The sequence below is a fragment of the Hemitrygon akajei genome, unplaced genomic scaffold (genome assembly GCF_048418815.1).
Source record: "Hemitrygon akajei unplaced genomic scaffold, sHemAka1.3 Scf000076, whole genome shotgun sequence".
Classification (NCBI taxonomy): domain Eukaryota; kingdom Metazoa; phylum Chordata; class Chondrichthyes; order Myliobatiformes; family Dasyatidae; genus Hemitrygon; species Hemitrygon akajei.
In genome coordinates, this window is record NW_027331962.1 from 271,989 (window position 1) to 292,899 (window position 20,911).

Sequence of the window (20,911 nt, forward strand, 5' to 3'; positions counted from 1 at the left end):
ATATGTACAGATATCCCCAAAGAGAAAAATGGCCCTGAGACCACCAGTCAATGTATTGATATACCTGAGAGAGGCACTGAGAGAAAATGGCAGTTTATGAATATACTAAAGGGAGGGAGAGGGTTTGAGAGACACCAATCAGTGTACAGATCTCCCCCTGAGAGAGAGGGACTGAGAGACACCGCTCAGTGTACAGATCTCCCCCTGAGAGAGAGGGACTGAGAGACACCGGTCAGTGTACAGATCTCCCCCCCGAGAGAGAGGGACCAAGAGACACCGGTCAGTGTACAGATCTCCCCCTCAGAGAGAGGGACCGAGAGACACTGGTCAGTGTACAGATCCCCCCCTGAGAGAGAGGGACTGAGAGACACCGGTCAGTGTACAGATCTCCCCCTGAGAGAGAGGGACTGAGAGACACCGGTCAGTGTACAGATCCCCCCCCTGAGAGAGAGGGACTGAGAGACACCAGTCAGTGTACAGATCTCCCCCCGAGAGAGAGGGACTGAGAGACACCGGTCAGTGTACAGATCCCCCCCTGAGAGAGAGGGACTGAGAGACACCGGTCAGTGTACAGATCTCCCCCTGAGAGAGAGGGACTGAGAGACACCGGTCAGTGTACAGATCTCCCCCTGAGACAGAGGGACTGAGAGACTCCGGTCAGTGTACAGATCCCCCCCCCCCCGAGAGAGAGAGGGAATGAGAGACACCGGTCAGTGTACAGATCCCGAGAGAGGGACTGAGAGACACCCGTCAGTGTACAGATCTCCCCCCCCCCCGAGAGAGAGGAACCGAGAAACAGCAGTCAGTGTAGAGATCTTCCCTTGAGTGAGAAGGACTACTGAGGGCTCTGGTCATTTTATACAGATCTCCCCTGAGAGAAAGAGAGGGATTAAAAGACACGGGTCAGTGTACAGCTGTCCCACGAGACAGAGAAAATCTGGTCAGTGTATGGGTATACCCTTTGGAAAGAGAAAGGGTTTGAGAGACATCTGTCAGTGCAGAGATATCTGAGGTATCTGAGGTATCCCTCAGAGGGAGAAAGGCTGATAGTCAATGGTTTGTGTAAGAACAGACCTGAGAAAAAGAGACCGAGAGACGTGGTCAATGTAAAGATATTTCCCCCGAGAGAGCGAGAGGGGACTGGGAGACTGCAGCCATTGTAGAGAACTAACCCTGCTTGTAAGGGACTCAGAGGACAGTGTACTGATAACCCCCAAAGGAGAGTACAGTGTACTGTTACGAAGGATGAACAGCTCTGATGGGCAGAAGGGTGCAGAGTTGCCCAAGTCCGCCCCCCCACCTTGGAGAATCACAAACCGTTACTGTTACCACGCTTGCTCATGAGAGAGATAAAGAGATTAAGAGGAAAACTAATTGGAACATCTGCTGCTGATAAGAGAGAGGAGAGGAGCCATTGATTTACTGTTGTGTCTTTTGGAGAGGGCTGTTTACTTGGTACTATTCTGTTCATTAAAATCCCTCAGTGGACAGCCGGAGTGGGCTGGTTTGATGGGCTAAGCCATTCAAAACTGATTGACACCTGAGACCACGTGAGTAGGGATAAAAGTGAGGTCTGGGGAGACACCCTCAGACACACCAGGAGACACACTAGTGAGCACTGCTTGAGTGTTGGAACCCACGTGAAGGTGTGGGGCATCGGAGATCCAACAAAGGGATCGGTCAGTTTAACACCACAGTGGTTAGAGCAGGGCCGGTGGGGGCTTGTGGTGTGTGTCCACTCATGCCAGAGTGACGAGTCCACCACAGAAGAACGGTCTAGCTGAAGGACAGAGGGGTCATACCTGAATGGCCACAACAACACATCGATGGATCAAGAACGTAAAGGAAGGTTTGACTGGCTGTAACTGTCACTGTTTGCTCTCTCTCTCTCTCTCCCTCTCTCCCTCCTCTCTCTCTCTCTCTCTCTCTCTCTCTCTTCCTCTCTCTCTCTCTCTCTCTCTCTCTCTCTCTCTCTCCCTCTCTCTCTCTCTCTCTCCCTCTCTCTCCCTCTCTCTCCCTCTCTCTCTCTCTCTCTCTCTCTCTCTCTCCTCTCTCTCTCTCTCTCTCTCTCTCTCTCTCTCTCTCTCTCTTTCTCTCCCTCCCTCCCTCCAACGGTTACAACAAAAGAACCAACGACGACCTCAGCCTACAGGAACTGAACTGAACTTTATACTTTCCCATGATAATTCATTATCCCCTGGATAACGATAGAGCTTGTTTATTATTGATTATTATTATACCCACACTTTTAGGTTAGTATTGCTAACGTGTATTATCTGTATATTTGCATTGTTGATATTGATTTGTATATTTTACTAATAAACACTGTTTTGAAAACAGTACCAGTCTCCAACGGATACTTCTATCTTTGCTGGTAAGACACCCAGTTACGGGGTACGTAAAAGCACAGATTTCATACTGAGTGACAGGAACAGAGAGACCATAAGATATAGGAGCAGAATTAGGCCTATTACAATGAGAGAGAGAGAGAGAGAGAGAAGAGTGAGGAAAGCGAGGGGAGAGGGAGAGATACTCTCTCTGTCTGGTTAGAATCACTGAGCACGACACGTAAGAAAGTAAATAAGTGGTGAGGACTTGGGAGGTAATTTTTGAGCAGGAGGTATTGGCGGACAATGTTGGCAGATTTATGTAACACTTATCCAACAGGCTGGTATATGTCTAGGGGAAAAGGAGATCCAGCCACTCACCAACCCCACCCTCCCGTTCACGCAGGTGCTGTGAGAATCAAGTTTATGCCGCGCGTACCACACACAATATCAAACTCACACCAGAATATGTATGGAAGTACGGAATACACTTTAAAGATTTTACTAAAACTAAAAGAGTACTATGCAATACGGTATATATGAAGGACAAGAAAATAAAGTAATGTCGTGGTTTTTCGTGCCTTACAAATGGCCAGAGACGCAGAAGATTCTTCAAGAAGGGTTAAACTTTAATTTGCAAATCAAAGCTGAGACAGTCATTGAGCTAGTCGCCGATTGCCCACCGATCCCCGGACACTGCACCTTTTATAGAAAATCTCTAGTTGCATACTGCACATACGTCATGTCCCTTTTGTTCCTATCAATTGGCTTAATCATGTTTTAATCTACATCTCTTAGCTCCCTCTCATTAACACACCATTGTCTTCCACATTTTTAAGACTTCGGTCTCCTACCAAATTGGATACATGCGTAGAAAATAATAGTCCTAGGATTATTTGACTTAATTATGTTTTAATCTACAGTTCTTTAGTTCTTTAGCTACCTCTCATTAACACACCATTGCCTTCTACATTCCTAAGATTTCATTCTACTAAATTGAGTACATGCATAGCAAATAACTGACTTCATAGTTAAAGTTTATACTTTTATACTCCAATAGTAAAAGGCGCCAACTTATCAAAGTTCAGTCAGTTTAGTGCACATCGTTGGAGCTCTACCATCGAACCATTCGACCCCCTCGTCACTTTCCTCCGACCTCCACGTCCTCGCACCTGGGACCACCCCCGGTTGTCGACCGAGCAGGGCAGCGCGCGTCCACCTTCCTCGGCGTCCTCCTTCCCGACTCCCCTCAAAAGACCGCGAAAACCCCCCAAAGCTCCCAGCCTCACAAGACAAAATAACATTCCCCCCATTGGTTAACAAATGAATACAATCCCCATATCAGCGAGTCCGAAGCTAAACAACAGCGAGAGAAAAAACACTTATCAGACATGAAAGCATTCCGACTCCAGCAAACCAAAGAAGCCATTTTGATTACCTGCACAGTACATTTAAGTTAAGGATAAGAGAATGTCACGGTGGTATAGCAGTTAACATAACGCTTCACAATGCCAGTTTTAAGATTGGGGTTTCAATTCCAGCCACTGTCTGAAAGGAGCTTCCGGATGCCCGGTTTCCTCCCACATTCCAAGGGTGTGCAGGCAGGGTTATTGAGTTCTGCATGTGCCGTGCTGTCACCAAAAGCATAGGAGCCTTAGTGAGTTTGCAGAGCACATCTCCAACTCAAACAATACCTCTCACCGTACATCCCGATGCGCATGTGTCAGATACGACGGCTGTCTTCATTGCGGGGGGTTTTTTTTTGAAAGAGTGGGACAGCAGAGAGATCTCAGTGGAAGTAAGGGAACAGAAAATGCACACCCTCTCCCAGTCCTCACTTCCTCTCTCACCTCAGCCTTCTACCAACAGTGGGGCAGGAGAGACATCTTGGTAGGGTTGTGAGGCCACAGAAAATACACATCCTCTCTGAGTCCCAACTCCCTCTATCGTGTAAGCCTCGTTTCTCACTATTACTCAGTGCTCCCCTGTGGCTTCTGACCGTATTTCGTCTCTGCCTCTGACACTAGGAGTCTGTCACTCACAGTCTACTAGCTTCCTGTAACACACCGCAGGTCAGTAACGAGCGCGTTTGAGCAGTGGACACGAACGATTTGAACCCTAATGTGCAGCGAGTGTTGGAGAGCATCCACGAGATGGGCCAAAAAGAGATCAGAAATGGATCGCTTCTGGTAGGAAGCAGAGAGTGATGGTTGTGCATCTGTCTTCCAGACTGAAGGTGTGGGACTGGCGCTGTGCCCCATCGCCATTTGTCATCTGTGCCAATAACGGATGGCAACGCACGAGGGATAGCTTGTAAGTTTACTGGTAACACTAAAATAAGTGTGGTGAACGACAGTGAAGATGGATGGTATCAGGATGTACAGAGAGATCTTGATCAGCTCCGTACGAGAACTAACGAATGGCAGACGGAGGTCAATTCAGACAAGTATACGTTTTGCAATCTGGCAACAGTAGAGAATAGGACTTTCAGCAGGCTGACGGTATGATAGATAAGACATAGTGTCGTAGAAAAGTACAGAACAGAGAAGGCCCTTCGGCCCATTCAGTCCGCGGCGAACCACTTAAACTGCCGACTTCAATCGGCCTGCACTGGGACCATATCCTTCCGTACCCATACCATCCATGTGTACTAATTCAACTTCTCTTAAACTTTGAAGTATAATTCATACGCACCACTTGTGCTCCACACTCACACAACCTTCTGAGTGAAGAAGGTCCCCCTCATGTTCCCTTAAACGTTTCACCATTCACCCTGAGCCCATGCCCTCAATTGTAATCCCACCCAGCCTCAGTGGAAAAGAAGCCTGCTTTGCATTTACCCTATTCATACCTCTCATAATTTTTGTATACCTGCGTCAAATTTTCTCTCAATTTCATATGTTCCAGGGAATAAATTCCTAACCTAGTCAATCTTTCCATCTAACTCTGGTCCTTCAGACCCGGCAACAGCCCTGTAGCTTGTCTCCGTACTCTTTCAGCCTGACTTACATCTCTCCTGCAGGTGAGCAGATCAAAGTTGCACACAACACTACAAGTTAGGCTTCACCGGTAGCTGACGCAACTTCAACGTAACATCCCATCTCCTGTAACCAAGACTTTGACTATTGAAGGCCAATATGCCCTTGCGCTCCCCAGATCCCTTTGTTCGACCACAATCCTCACTGCCCTGTTGTTCACAGTGCACAACCTACCCTGGTGAGAGACTTCAGGGTTATGTACCTTCTGTCTGACAGTATATGGCATATATGTCAAACTCAAGGGCCCGCGGGCCAAATCCGGCCCGCGGTGGAATTATCTTTGGCCCGCGAGATAATATCTAATTACTATTAAAGCTGGCCCCAGTAATCGAAGCGCCTATGGCGTATGATATGGCTAATGCTGAGTTTATTCAGGTACCAGGTTTTCAGGGTTTTTAGTGTTTATTCAGCAGTCTTCTTCATAAGAAACGGAATTTGTAAAGTGAAACACTTTGTAGTTATAGCAGAGACTGAGACACATGAGAGCAGGCTGAGAAAACGGAGGCAACAAAAGCTGCGTTCGCACGCGTCCGACTGATCCGGCCCGCATGAAGCTGCATTTTGTCTCAATCCGGCCCGTGACCTAAAATGAGTTTGACACCCCTGGGTTAAGGGAAAACTTCTTCACATTGCTTGGTGAGAGTGCAGAACAAGCTGACCTTGGCAGCGGTAGATGTAGGTTTGATTTCAGCAATTATTTGAAATTCCGCTAAGTACAGAATGGAATTTGTATGGAGGTCTATGATGCAAACAGTTGGGACGAGGTATCAATATCAGTTTGGCATGGACTGGATGGGCCAAAGGGCCTGTTCGTTTTGTTCTCCGTGATTCTTAATAATATTCTGATTTGTAATATCCGCAGTCAGTGCTTTGCTGTAATGACTGAACCCAGAAATTTACAGAATCTGTGCAGAGGCTGTCCGGTGACGTAAGACACTGGATGATTTACCAGCAGAGGTGAGAACATATTCACAAGCGATAGGGTGTTTGGGGAGCATCTTGACAGAGTATCTCTCCTCATCAATTAGAAAGCTACGGTGAAGGGTCGATATGGGATGCTCGCTTCAAATGGAGATGTGTGAAAATTCCTGGAATTTCAGATCTTCTATTTAATGTTCCTTTGTGAGCGATGGGGTATCTATCTATTTGAGTGTACAATATTTGGGATCCACTGCCCCGAGTGTGTGAAGGGTGGTTGGCTGGGTATTTCTGAGGTGGAGATAGATAATTAATTAAGGGGAGTGAGGGGAACAGATGCAGGAGCTTAGACCATACACGGTTGTGTTGAACAATCATAGGGTCGTAAGATACAACGGGAGAGCCTCGACTCTGTTCTAAATGGAGGTCCCGCTATTTCATGGGCGTGTTCAGTCGGTCCAATTCCAGCACATTTTCCCTGAGATGAGTCCCTACGCTGCTCATGATAGTCCGTGTGGTTTAATCAAAGCCTGATAATGTCTCAATATTGTACCCTTACGAATAGTCTCCTCGTAAAGAATGGTAACAACACCTTCACATTAACTTTAAAGGTGAATGGCCAGAGTGGAGAGGAGAAGGAAAAGTTGTGATTTTTTCTTTTTAACTGGAAGGATAAATCGATATTCGTGCCTTCAGGTTGGAGCTAGGCAGGTGGAATATGATGTGTTTCTCTTTTCAACCCTGAGGCTGTCAAGTCGAGCAACTCCAGCCATTGCTATTCTGCCATCATCCCTGCCAATGTCCCCTTCCAATCAACTCTGGTGAGCTCTTCTCCCGTGCCTCCGTAGTTCCCCTCACTCCACTAATAATGATGCATCTTCTTGTACCTTTCCGCTCTCGAAGTGCAGAGGGATTTCAAGATTATTACGATCGCTGCGGTCCACATGGTTCCTTTACCATAAGCTCCCTAATTAAATTTGGTTCATGATACATTGCCCAATCTGGAATTAACTTTTCCCTAGTGGGCACAGTCACAAGTTGTTCTAAAAAAAAAATCTCATTGGTATTTTCCAAATTCCCTCTCTTGAGATCAAGCACCAACCTGATATTCGTAATGTACCTCCACCCATCCCGCTCATCGACTGTCTGTCCCACTCCCATCGTGGTGGGGGGGGGGGGGCGGGGTGTAGACGACCAGCATTTCTCACCCGGACTACCAGCCTCTGGCACAGCTAATTTAGCCAAGTAGTAAGGCTAATAAATAATTCTACCCACTAACCCACCCTTCCACACCAAACACCTGTATCGTCTCCTGTCTGTTTTCTTATGTGCAGGCGTCCTGTGCTGAGTGTCAATTTATGGATATACAATCCATCCGTGCACAGTATATAAGCTGCGGATATATGTTTTTACTATTGTGTTTTCGTGTTGCATTGGAGCCGGAGTAATAATTATTTCGATCTCATTTACACTTGTCTGCTGGAAATGGAATTAAACAACCCTGAATCTGGAATAAACATTTCAGCAGGCTGCATCGTCACATTTCCGTCTCTCAGCGTTATTGCGGCAGCGCGCCACCAGGTGGCAGTGGAGTCCACAATTCCGGGGTGGTCCAGTTATTGTGGCAAATCACCACCAGGTGGCAGTGTGGTCCACAAATCGGGAGGGGGAGTCCAGTTATTGTGGCAAATCACCACCAGGTGGCAGTGTGGTCCACAAAAGAGAGAGTTTTACAACAGTAAAGAGGGATGTAGGATGCTGGAAACCGTCTCTGTAAGTGGATAAAGTGTTAGACCTGCCCCTAACCATTCTTCTCATCACTAGTCAGGGTCCCAAACGGTCCTTGCACACGAGGTAACTCTTCAACATCGTGCCTGTTGGGGTCATCTACTGTTTCCAGTTTTCCAGGTGTGGCCTCCTCGAAATTAGTGAGACCCAGTGTCGTCTCTGCCTTCTGCACTCTGTCCCGATGAGATTCTGCAGATGTTGGAGATGCTTAGTAATACTCACAAAATGTTGGAGGAAGTCAGGAGGTCAGGTAGCTTCTGTAGAGGCGTGGGGGGGAGGGGGTGGATAAAGCAAAACAGAGATTTCCTGCCGGGACCCTTCATCGGGACTGGAAGTGGAGAGAAGCCGGAATAAGATGGTGCGGGGAGTGGAAAGAGTCCAAGCTGGTAGGTGATAGGTGAAGCCAGATAAGAGTGAAGCTGAGTGGGTGGGGGAGGGGGGAGATGAAGGGAGACGCTGTGAGGTGGTAGGTGGAAAATGCAATGGGCTGAGGAGAAGGAATCTGATGGGATAGGAGAGCGGACAATGGGGGGGGGGGAGAAAGGAAGTAAAAGAGGAACCAGAGGGAGACGATCCACAGTGGAGAAGAGAGAAGTGGGGAGACGGAATGGAGGGGACGGGTGTGTGGGTTGTTGAAAAAGGTGGAGGTAGATTTTAAAGATATCGACGTTCGTGCCATCAGGTTGTGAACCACCCGGATGTAATATGGGGTGTTGCTCCCCCAATCTGAGAGTGCACTCATCGAGTTAAACAATGAACTGGAGGGACAGAGGGTGGAGTAAAAATTTCCCCCTGGGATCCCTGTTAAATCGATCCTCTCTCACCTTAAACTGGTTGCCGATCCCACAAACGTGGGGAAAAGGACAGCGCACATTCCCCATTTCTGCACACTCAAAGTTTGGAAGACCTGCACGAGTTCAGCCTGAATTTCTCGCACTTCACTGTCTGACCTCCCAGACTGCCCGACCTCTCTCCAGAACTCAGTCCCCTGAGTACCAGCACCGTTCTCGTAAATCTCCTCTGCACTCAGTCCGGCTTGACGTCCTCTCTCCTGTCGCAGAACAGCCAGGCACAGAGACCCTAACAATACCCTCTGATCCCAGACTCGCACTGTCCAGGGTGCATCACATTGATAGCCACGCTGTCAAGGCCTTCCAATCTTTAACAGGTTTCAGTGAGATCCCCTCTCTTTCTTCCAGACCAGCGAGCACAAAAGTCAAAGCCGTCTAACGCTCCTCGTACATTATCCCTTTCGTTGCTGGAATCTTTCTCGTGAACCTCCTCTCCAACACGGGCGCGTCTTTTGTTCTCAGATGACAGGTCAGGAGCTGCTCACGACACACCGAGAGCGATCTGACCATGTGTTATAAAGCTGCAGTATCACATCCTTGCTCTTAGAACCATGTAACAATGACAGCGCGGAGACAGGCCATCTCGGCCCTCCGAGTCCGCGCCGAACGTTACAGTTGTCACCCTTAATTAACTCAAATTCGCAAGCAAACCTTTAGGGGCTCCTGCCGAATGACTCCCAGGTACGTATGCACCTCTGATTTTAGAATCTTCTCCCATTTATTTTTTATCTACGCCCTTATTCCTTCTACCAATTTGTGGTGACGGTACACAAGCATAGACTGTATTTCATCTGCTGCTCCATTCCCCTGTTCTCCAAACCAATCGAGGTCCTTCTGCAGACTCCCGCTTTGCTCTGAACTACCTGTCCCGTACCTGTCTCTGTATCGACTGCAAAGTTCGTCACCAAGGTATCAATTCCGTCATCCGTATCATTCGGATTTAACATGAACAGCTGCCGTCTCAGCACTGACCCCTGCGGAACACCACCGGTTACCGACAGCAGAACAGAATTGCCCACATTATTCTGACTCTTTCTCCCTTGTCAGTCAGACAGTCTTCGATCCAGACAAGAGTCTTTCCTGTAATTCCGTGAGCTGTGACCTTGTTAAGAAACATAATGTGCAGCAGCTGATATACATAGATAACTTGCGACAAAATACAGGCCCTTCGGCCCACGAAGCTGTGCTGAACATGTCCTTACCCTAGAACTGCCTAGGCTTACCCATAGTCCTCTCTTTTTCTAAGCTCCATGTACCTATGCAGGAGACTCTTAAAAGACACTATCGTGTCTGTCTCCACCACTGCCGCCGGCAGCCCATTCCACGCACTCACCACTCTCTGCGTAAAAAATGTAACCCTGACATCTCCTCTGTACCTACTCCCCAGCACCTTAAAACTGTGCCCCCACGTGCTCGCCATTTCAGCCCTGGGAAAAAGCCTCTGACTATCCACACGATCAATGCCTCTCATCATCTTATACACCTCTATCAGGTCACCTCTCAACCTCCGTCGCTCCGAGGAAAAAAAGCCGAGTTCACTCAACCTATTCCCCTAGGGCATGCTCCCCAATCCAGGCAACATCCTTGTAAATCTCCTTTGCACCCTTTCTATGGTTTCCAAATCTTTCCTGTAGTGAGGTGACCAGAATTTAGAAAATTACTCAAAGTGGGGTCTGACCAGGGTCATAAATAGCTGCATCATTACCTCTCGGCTCTTAAACTGAATCCCACAAAGGCCAAAGCATTGTGTACGCCTTCTTAACCACAGAGTCAACCTGCACAGCAGCTTTGAGTGTCCTATGGACTTGGACCCCAAGATCCCTCTGATGCTCCACACCGCCAAGAATCTTACCATTAATACTATATTTTGCCATCATATTTGACCTACCAAAATGAACCACCTCACACTCATCTGGGCTGAACTCCTTCTCCCACTTCTCAGCCCAGTTTTGCATCCTATCGATATCCCTCTGTAACCTCTGACAGCCCTCCATACTATCCACAAAACTTCCAACCTCAGTGTCATCGGCAAATTTACTGACCCATCCCTCCACTTCCTCATCCAGGTCATTTATGAAAATCAGAAAGAGTAAGGGTCCCAGAACAAATCCCAGAGGCACCCCAATGGTCACCGACCTCGCTGCAGAATATGACCCGTCTACAACCACTCTTTGCCTTCTGTGGGCAAGCCAGCTCTGGAAGCAATGGATTGCATGCCTTCTTACTCTCTCAATAAGCCTTGAATGGGGTAAAATCCAAGCAAACAACATCCACTGGCTCTGCTTTGTCTATCCAGCCTGTTATTTCCTCAAAGTATTCTGAGCGAATTGTCATACAAGATGTCTTCTAAAGGAATCCTGCTGACTGGCCTACTTCATCATGCGTCCCCCATTACAGTACTCAAAAAACTCACACTTAATACACTCTAGAATCTTCCTGGCCACTGAGGGCAGACTAACCGCCCTATAATTCCCTTACTTCTGCCTCCTTAAAGACTGGAGTGACATTTGCAACTTTCTAGTCGGCCAGAACCCTTCCAAAAATCTAGTGATTCGGAGAACTGCTATCTTAGATTGGGTGTTGTGTAATTACTCAGAACTTATCTGGGAGGTTAATACAAAGGAACCGTTAGAACGCAGTGATCATAATATGATTGAATTCCTGCTGCAGACTGTGAGGGAGAAGCAAAGGCCATATGCGTAGTATCGCAATGGAGTCAAGGGAGTTACAGAGGCGTGACAGGTGATTCCACAGGTGGATTGTAGAAGGATGCTGATGGGGATGACACCAGAGCAGAAGTAGCTGAGGTTTCTCAGGATAGTTGGTAATGTACACCATAGATATGTCCTGCAGAAGTAGCTGAGGGTACTGAGAATAGTTGGTAATGTACACCATTGATATGTCCTGCAGAAGTAGCTGAGGTTTCTGAGAATAGTTGGTAATGTACACCATAGATATGTCCTGCAGAAGTAGCTGAGGTTTCTGAGAATAGTTGGTAATGTACACCATAGATATGTCCTGCAGAAGTAGCTGAGGTTTCTGAGGACAGTTGGTAATGTACACCATAGATATGTCCTGCAGAAGTAGCTGAGGTTTCTCAGGATAGTTGGTAAGGTACACCATTGATATGTCCTGCAGAGGTAGCTGAGGTATCTGAGAATAGTTGGTAATGTACACCATAGATATGTCCTGCAGAAGTAGCTGAGGTTTCTGAGAATAGTTGGTAATGTACAGCATAGATATTTCCTGCAGAAGTAGCTGAGGTTTCTGAGAATAGTTGGTAATGTACACCATAGATATGTCCTGCAGAAGTAGCTGAGGTTTCTGAGAATAGTTGGTAATGTACACCATAGATATGTCCTGCAGAAGCAGCTGAGTCTTCTGCGAATAGTTGGTAATGTACACCATTGATATGTCCTGCAGAAGTAGCTGAGGTTTCTGAGGATAGTTGGTAATGTACACCATAGATATGTCCTGCAGAAGTAGCTGAGGTTTCTGAGAATAGTTGGTAATGTACACCATAGATATGTCCTGCAGAAGTAGCTGAGGTTTCTGAGAATAGTTGATAATGTACACCATAGATATGTCCTGCAGATGTAGCTGAGGGTTCTGAGGATAGTTGGTAATGTACACCATAGATATGTCCTGCAGAAGTAGCTGAGGTTTCTGAGAATAGTTGGTAATGTACACCATTGATATGTCCTGCAGAAGTAGCTGAGGTTTCTGAGAATAGTTGGTAATGTACACCATAGATATGTCCTGCAGAAGTAGCTGAGGTTTCTGAGAATAGTTGATAATGTACACCATAGATATGTCCTGCAGAAGTAGCTGAGGTTTCTGAGAATAGTTGATAATGTACACCATAGATATGTCCTGCAGAAGTAGCTGAGGTTTCTGAGAATAGTTGATAATGTACACCATAGATATGACCTGCAGAAGTAGCTGAGGTTTCTGAGAATAGTTGGTAATGTACACCATAGATATGTCCTGCAGAAGTAGCTGAGGTTTCTGAGGATAGTTGATAATGTACACCATAGATATGTCCTGCAGAAGTAGCTGAGGTTTCTGAGAATAGTTGGTAATGTACACCATAGATATGTCCTGCAGAAGTAGCTGAGGTTTCTGAGAATAGTTGGTAATGTACACCATAGATATGTCCTGCAGAAGTAGCTGAGGTTTCTGAGGATAGTTGGTAATGTACACCATAGATATGTCCTGCAGAAGTAGCTGAGGTTTCTGAGAATAGTTGGTAATGTACACCATAGATATGTCCTGCAGACGTAGCTGAGGTTTCTGAGAATAGTTGGTAATGTACAGCATAGATATGTCCTGCAGAAGTAGCTGAGGTTTCTGAGAAAAGTTGGTAATGTACACCATAGATATGTCCTGCAGAGGTAGCTGAGGTTTCTGAGAATAGTTGGTAATGTACACCATTGATATGTCCTGCAGAAGTAGCTGAGGTTTCTGAGAATAGTTGGTAATGTACACCATAGATATGTCCTGCAGACGTAGCTGAGGTTTCTGAGAATAGTTGGTAATGTACAGCATAGATATTTCCTGCATAAGTAGCTGAGGTTTCTGAGAATAGTTGGTAATGTACACAATAGATATGTCCTGCAGAAGTAGCTGAGATTTCTGAGAATAGTTGGTAATGTACACCATAGATATGTCCTGCAGAAGTAGCTGAGGTTTCTGAGAATAGTTGGTAATGTACACCATAGATATGTCCTGCAGAAGTAGCTGAGATTTCTGAGAATAGTTGGTAATGTACACCATAGACATGTCCTGCAGAAGTAGCTGAGGTTTCTGAGAATAGTTGTTAATGTATACCATAGATATGTCCTGCAGAAGTAGCTGAGGTTTCTGAGAATAGTTGGTAATGTACACCATAGATATGTCCTGCAGAAGCAGCTGAGGCTTCTGCGAATAGTTGGTAATGTACACCATTGATATGTCCTGCAGAAGTAGCTGAGGTTTCTGAGGATAGTTGGTAATGTACACCATTGATATGCGCTGCAGAAGTAGCTGAGGTTTCTGAGAATAGTTGATAATGTACACCATAGATCTGACCTGCAGAAGTAGCTGAGGTTTCTGAGAATAGTTGGTAATGTACACCATAGATATGTCCTGCAGAAGTAGCTGAGGTTTCTGAGGATAGTTGATAATGTACACCATAGATATGTCCTGCAGAAGTAGCTGAGGTTTCTGAGAATGGTTGGTAATGTACACCATAGATATGTCCTGCAGAAGTAGCTGAGGTTTCTGAGAATAGTTGATAATGTACACCATAGATATGTCCTGCAGAAGTAGCTGAGGTTTCTCAGGATAGTTGGTAAGGTACACCATTGATATGTCCTGCAGAGGTAGCTGAGGTTTCTGAGAATAGTTGGTAATGTACACCATAGATGTGTCCTGCATAAGTGGCTGAGGTTTCTGAGAATAGTTGGTAATGTACACCATAGATATGTCCTGCAGAAGTAGCTGAGGTTTCTGAGGATAGTTGGTAATGTACACCATAGATATGTCCTGCAGAAGTAGCTGAGGTTTCTGAGAATAGTTGGTAATGTACAGCATAGATATTTCCTGCAGAAGTAGCTGAGGTTTCTGAGAATAGTTGGTAATGTACACCATAGATATGTCCTGCAGAAGTAGCTGAGGTTTCTGAGAATAGTTGGTAATGTACACCATAGATATGTCCTGCAGAAGTAGCTGAGGTTTCTGAGAATAGTTGGTAATGTACACCATAGATATGTCCTGCAGAAGTAGTTCTCAAACAGAAGGGCGAAGCTACGGTGGCTGACAATGTCAGTTAAGGACTGTATAAAAATCCAGGTAATTGCATATAAGGTAGCAAAAGTGAGTAGGAAGTTAGATAATTGGGAGGCTTTTAAAATCCAGCGACAGACAACTAAAAAAAAAAGCTATATGGAGGGGAAAGGTGAAATATGAGAGCAAACTAGACAATTTGTTATACAGCATTCTAACAAATGCTAAAGTGAGGTGAGAGTTGATATTGGACCACCGGAAAATGATGCTCATGGGGTAGAAATGGGGAAGAGGTGGTAGATGAACTTGATGGGTACTTTACATCCGCCTTCTCTGTGGAAGTCACTAACAGTGTGCCAGAGATCCCTTAGTGTCAGGGAGCAGGAGTGAGTGCCATTGCTATTACAAAGGAAAACGTGGTAGGCAAACCCATGATCTTAAGGTGGATAAGTCACCTGAACCAGACGGACTACATCCCAAAGACCTGAGAGAGGTGGCGGAAGAGCTAACAGATGCATTGGTCATGACCTGCCATGAATCACGTGATTCTGGCATGGTCCCGGAGGGCAGGAAGATTGCAAACATCAATCCCCTCTTGGAGAAGGGAGGAAGGGAAAAGAACACAAATTATAGTCCAGACAGCCTAACCTATCTGTTCTTCGAGGAGGTAGTAGGCCGGGTGGTCAAACGAGAAGCAGCGGATATCATTTACTTGGATTTTCAGAAGGCATCTGATAAGGCGTCACACAAGAGACTGCTTAACACATATATGTCAAACTCAAGGCCCGCGGGCCAAACTCGGCCCGCGGTGGAATTATCTTTGGCCCGCGAGATAATATCTAATTACTATTTAAGCTGGCCCCTGTAATCGAAGCGCCTATGGCGTATGATATGGCTAATGCTGAGTTTATTCAGGTACAAGGTTTTCAGGGTTTTTAGTGTTTATTCGGTAGTCTTGCTCGGAAGTCTTCATAAGAAACGGAATTTGTAAAGTGAAACACTTTGTAGTTATAGCAGAGACTGAGACACATGAGAGCAGGCTGAGAAAACGGAGGCAACGAAAGCTGCGTTCGCACGCGTCCGACTGATCCGGCCCGCATGAAGCTGCATTTTGTCTCAATCCGGCCCGTGACCTAAAATGAGTTTGACACCCCTGGGTAAAGGGGAAACTTCTTCACATTGCTTGGTGAGAGTGCAGAACAAGCTGACCTTGGAAGTGGTAGATGTAGGTTTGATTTCAGCAATTATTTGAAATTCCGCTAAGTACAGAATGGAATTTGTATGGAGCTCTATGATGCAAGCAGTTGGGACGAGGTATCAATATCAGTTTGGCATGTACTACATGGGCCAAAGGGCCTGTTCGTTTTGTTCTCCGTGATTCTTAATAATATTCTGATTTGTAATATCCGCAGTCAGTGCTTTGCTGTAATGACTGAACCCAGAAATTTACAGAATCTGTGCAGAGGCTGTCCGTTGACGTAAGACACTGGATGATTTACCAGCAGAGGTGAGAACATATTCACAAGCGATAGGGTGTTTGGGGAGCATCTTGACAGAGTATCTCTCCTCATCAATTAGAAAGCTACGGCGAAGGGTCGATATGGGATGTTCGCTTCAAATGGAGATGTGTGAAAATTCCTGGAATTTCAGATCTTCTATTTAATGTTGCTTTGTGAGCGATGGGGTATCTATCTATTTGAGTGTAGAATATTTGGGATCCACTGCCCCGAGTGTGTGAAGGCCGGTTGGCTGGGTATTTCTGAGGTGGAGATAGATAATTAATTAAGGGGAGTGAGGGGAACGGATGCAGGAGCTGAGACCATACACGGTTGTGTTGAACAATCATAAGGTCGCAAGACACAACGGGAGAGCCTCGACTCTGTTCTAAATGGAGGTCCCGCTATTTCATGGGCGTGTTCAGTCGGTCCAATTCCAGCACATTTTCCCTGAGATGAGTCCCTACGCTGCTCATGATAGTCCGTGTGGTTTAATCAAAGCCTGATAATGTCTCAATATTGTACCCTTACGAATAGTCTCCTCGTAAAGAATGGTAACAACACCTTCACATTAACTTTAAAGGTGAATGGCCAGAGTGGAGAGGAGAAGGAAAAGTTGTGATTTTTTCTTTTTAACTGGAAGGATAAATCGATATTCGTGCCTTCAGGTTGGAGCTAGGCAGGTGGAATACGATGTGTTTCTATTCTCAACCCTGAGGCTGTCAAGTCGAGCAACTCCAGCCATTGCTATTCTGCCATCATCCCTGCCAGTGTCCACTTCCAATCAACTCTGGTGAGCTCTTCTCCCGTGCCTCCGTAGTTCCCCTCACTCCACTAATAATGATGCATCTTGTTGTACCTTTCCTCTCTCAATGATCATAATGATTTCAAGATTATTATGATCGCTGCGGTCCGCATGGTTACTTTACCATAAGCTCTCTAATCAAATTTGGTTCATGATACAATGCCCAATCCAGAATTAACTTTTCCCTAGTGGGCGCAGTTACAAGTTGTTCTTAAAAAAAAATCTCATTGGTATTTTCCAAATTCCCACTCTTGAGATCAAGCACCAACCTGATATTCGTAATGTACCTCCACCCATCCCGCTAATCGACTGTCTGTCCCACTCCCATCGGGGGGGTAGATGACCAGCATTTCCCACCAGGACTACCAGCATCTGGCACAGCTACTTTAGCCAAGTAGTAAGGCTAATAAATAATTCTACCCACTAACCCACCCTTCCACACCAAACACCTGTATCGTCTCCTGTCTGTTTTCTTATGTGCAGGCGTCCTGTGCTGAGTGTCAATTTATGGATATACAGTCCATCCGTGCACAGTATATAAGCTGCGGTTATATGTTTTTACTATTGTGTTTTTGTGTTGCATTGGAGCCGGAGTAATAATTATTTCGATCTCATTTACACTTGTCTGCTGGAAATGGAATTAAACAACCCTGAATCTTGAATAAACATTTCAGCCGTCACATTTCCGTCTCTCAGCGTTATTGCGGCAGAGCGCCACCAGGTGGCAGTGGAGTCCACAATTCGGGGAGGGGGGGGACCAGTTATTGTGGCACATCACCACCAGGTGGCAGTGTGGTCCACAATTCGGGGGGAGGGGGTTCCAGTTATTGTGGCATATAACCACCAGGTGGCAGTGTGGTCCACAAAAGAGAGTGTTTTACAGCAGTAAAGGGGGATGTAGGATGCTGGAAACCGTCTCTGTAAGTGGATGAAGTGTTCGACCTGCCCCTAACCATTCTCCTCATCACTAGTCAGGGTCCCAAACGGTCCTTGCACATGAGGTAACTCTTCAACATCGTGCCTCTTGGGGTCATCTACTGTTGGTTTCCAGTTTTCCAGGTGTGGCCTCCTCGAAATTAGTTAGACCCAGTGTCGTCTCTGCCTTCTGCACTCTGTCCCGATGAGATTCTGCAGATGTTGGAGATGCTTAGTAATACTCACAAAATGTTGGAGGAATTCAGGAGGTCAGGCAGCTTCTGTAGAGGCGGGGGGGGGGGGGAGGGGGGATAAAGCAAAACAGAGATTTCCTGCCGAGACCCTTCATCGGGACTGGAAGTGGAGAGAAGCCGGAATAAGATGGTGCGGGGAGTGGAAAGAGTCCAAGCTGGTAGGTGATAGGTGAAGCCAGCTAAGACTGAAGCTGAGTGGGTGGGGGAGGGGGGAGATGAAGTGAGACGCTGTGAGGTGGTAGGTGGAAAATGCAATGGGCTGAGAAGAAGGAATCTGATGGGGTAGGAGAGCGGACAATGGGGGGGGGGGGAAGGAAGTAAAAGAGGAACCAGAGGGAGACGATCCACAGTGGAGAAGAGAGAAGTGGGGAGACGGAATTGAGGGGACGGGTGTGTGGGTTGTTGAAAAAGGTGGAGGTAGATGTTGAAGATATCGACGTTCATGCCATCGGGTTGTAAACTACCCGGATGTAATATGAGGTGTTGCTCCCCCAATCTGTGAGTGCACTCATCGAGTTAAACAATGAACTGGATGGAGAGGGTGGAGTAATAATTTCCTCCTGGGATCCCTATTAAATCAATCCTCTCTCACCTTAAACTGGTTGCCGATCCCACAAACGTGGGGAAAAGGACAGCGCACATTCCCCATTTCTGCACACTCAAAGTTTGGAAGACCTGCATGAGTTCAGCCTCAATTTCCCGCACTTCACTGTCTGACCTCCCAACCTGCCCGGCCTCTCTCCAGAACTCAGTCCCCTGAGTACCAGCACCGTTCTCGTAAATCTCCTCTGCACTCAGTCCGGCTTGACGTCCTCTCTCCTGTCGCGGAACAGCCAGGCACAGAGACCCTAACAATACCCTCTGATCCCAGACTCGCACTGTCCAGGGTGCATCACATTGATAGCCACGCTGTCAAGGCCTTCCAATCTTTAACAGGTTTCAGTGAGATCCCCTCTCTTTCTTCCAGACCAGCGAGCACAAAAGTCAAAGCCGTCTAACGCTCCTCCTACATTAACCCTTTCGTTCCTGGAATCTTTCCCGTGAACCTCCTCTGGACCCTCTCCAACACGGGCGCGTCTTTTGATCTCAGATGACAGGTCAGAAGCTGCTCACATCACACCGAGAGCGATCTGACCATGTGTTATAAAGCTGCAGTATCACATCCTGGCTCTTAGAACCATGTAACAATGACAGCGCGGAGACAGGCCATCTCGGCCCTCCGAGTCCGCGCCGAACGTTACAGTTGTCACCCTTCATTAACTCAAATTCGCAAGCAAACCTTTAGGGGCTCCTGCTGAATGACTCCCAGGTACGTATGCATCTCTGATTTTAGAATTTTCTCCCATTTATTTTTTATCTACGCCCTTATTCCTTCGACCAATTTGTGGTGACGGTACACAAGCATGCACTGTATTTCATTTGCTGCTCCATTCCCCTGTTCTCCAAACCTATCGAGGTCCTTCTGCAGACTCCCGCTTTGCTCTGAACTACCTGTCCCGTACCTGTCTCTGTATCGACTGCAAAGTTCGTCACCAAGGTATCAATTCCGTCATCCGTGTCATTCGGATTTAACATGAACAGCTGACGTCTCGGCACTGACCCCTGCGGAACACCACCGGTTACCGACAGCAGAACAGAATTGCCCACATTATTCTGACTCTTTCTCCCTTGTCAGTCAGACAGTCTTCGATCCAGACAAGAGTCTTTCCTGTAATCCCATGAGCTGTGACCTTGTTAAGAAGCATAATGTGCAGCGGCTGATATACATAGATAACCTGCGACAAAATACACGAAGCTGTGCTGAACATGTCCTTACCCTAGAACTGCCTCGGCTTACCTATAGTCCTCTCTTTTTCTAAGCTCCATGTACCTATGCAGGAGATTCTTAAAAGACACTATCGTGTCCGACTCCACCACTGCCGCCGGCAGCCCATTCCACTCACTCACCACTCTCTGCGGAAAAGATGTACCCCTGACATCTCCTCTGTACCTACTCCCCAGCACCTTAAAACTGTGCCCTCTCGTGTTAGCCATTTCAGCCCTGGGGAAAAAGCCTCTCTCTGTCCATTCGATCAATGCCTCTCATCATCTTATACACCTCTGTCCTGTCACCTCTCATCCTCCGTCGTTCCGAGGAAAAAAGGCCGAGTTCACTCAACCTATTCCCCTAAGGCATGCTCCCCAATCCAGGCAACATCCTTGTAAATCTCCCCTGCACCCTTTCTGTGGTTTCCAAATCCTTCCTGTAGTGAGGTGACCAGAATTTAGAAAATTACTCCAAGTGGGGTCGGACCAGGGTCATATATAGCTGCATCATTACCTCTCGGCTCTTAAACTCAATCCCACAAAGGCCAGAGCATTGTGTACGCCTTCTTAACCACAGAGTCAACCTGCATAGCAGCTTTGAGTGCCCTATAGACCTAGACCCCAAGATCCCTCTGATGCTCCACAGCCAAGAATCTTACCATTAATACTATAATTTGCCATCATATTTGACCTACCAAAATGAACCACTTCACACTTATCTGGGTTGAACTCCTTCTGCCACTTCTCAGCCCAGGTGTGCATCCTATCGATGTCCCGCTGTAACCTCTGACAGCCCTCCTCACTATCCACAAAACTTCCAACCTCAGTGTCATCGGCAAATTTACTGACCCATCCCTCCACTTCCTCATCCAGGTCATTTATGAAAATCAGAAAGAGTAAGGGTCCCAGAACAGATCCCAGAGGCACCCCAATGGTCACCGACCTCC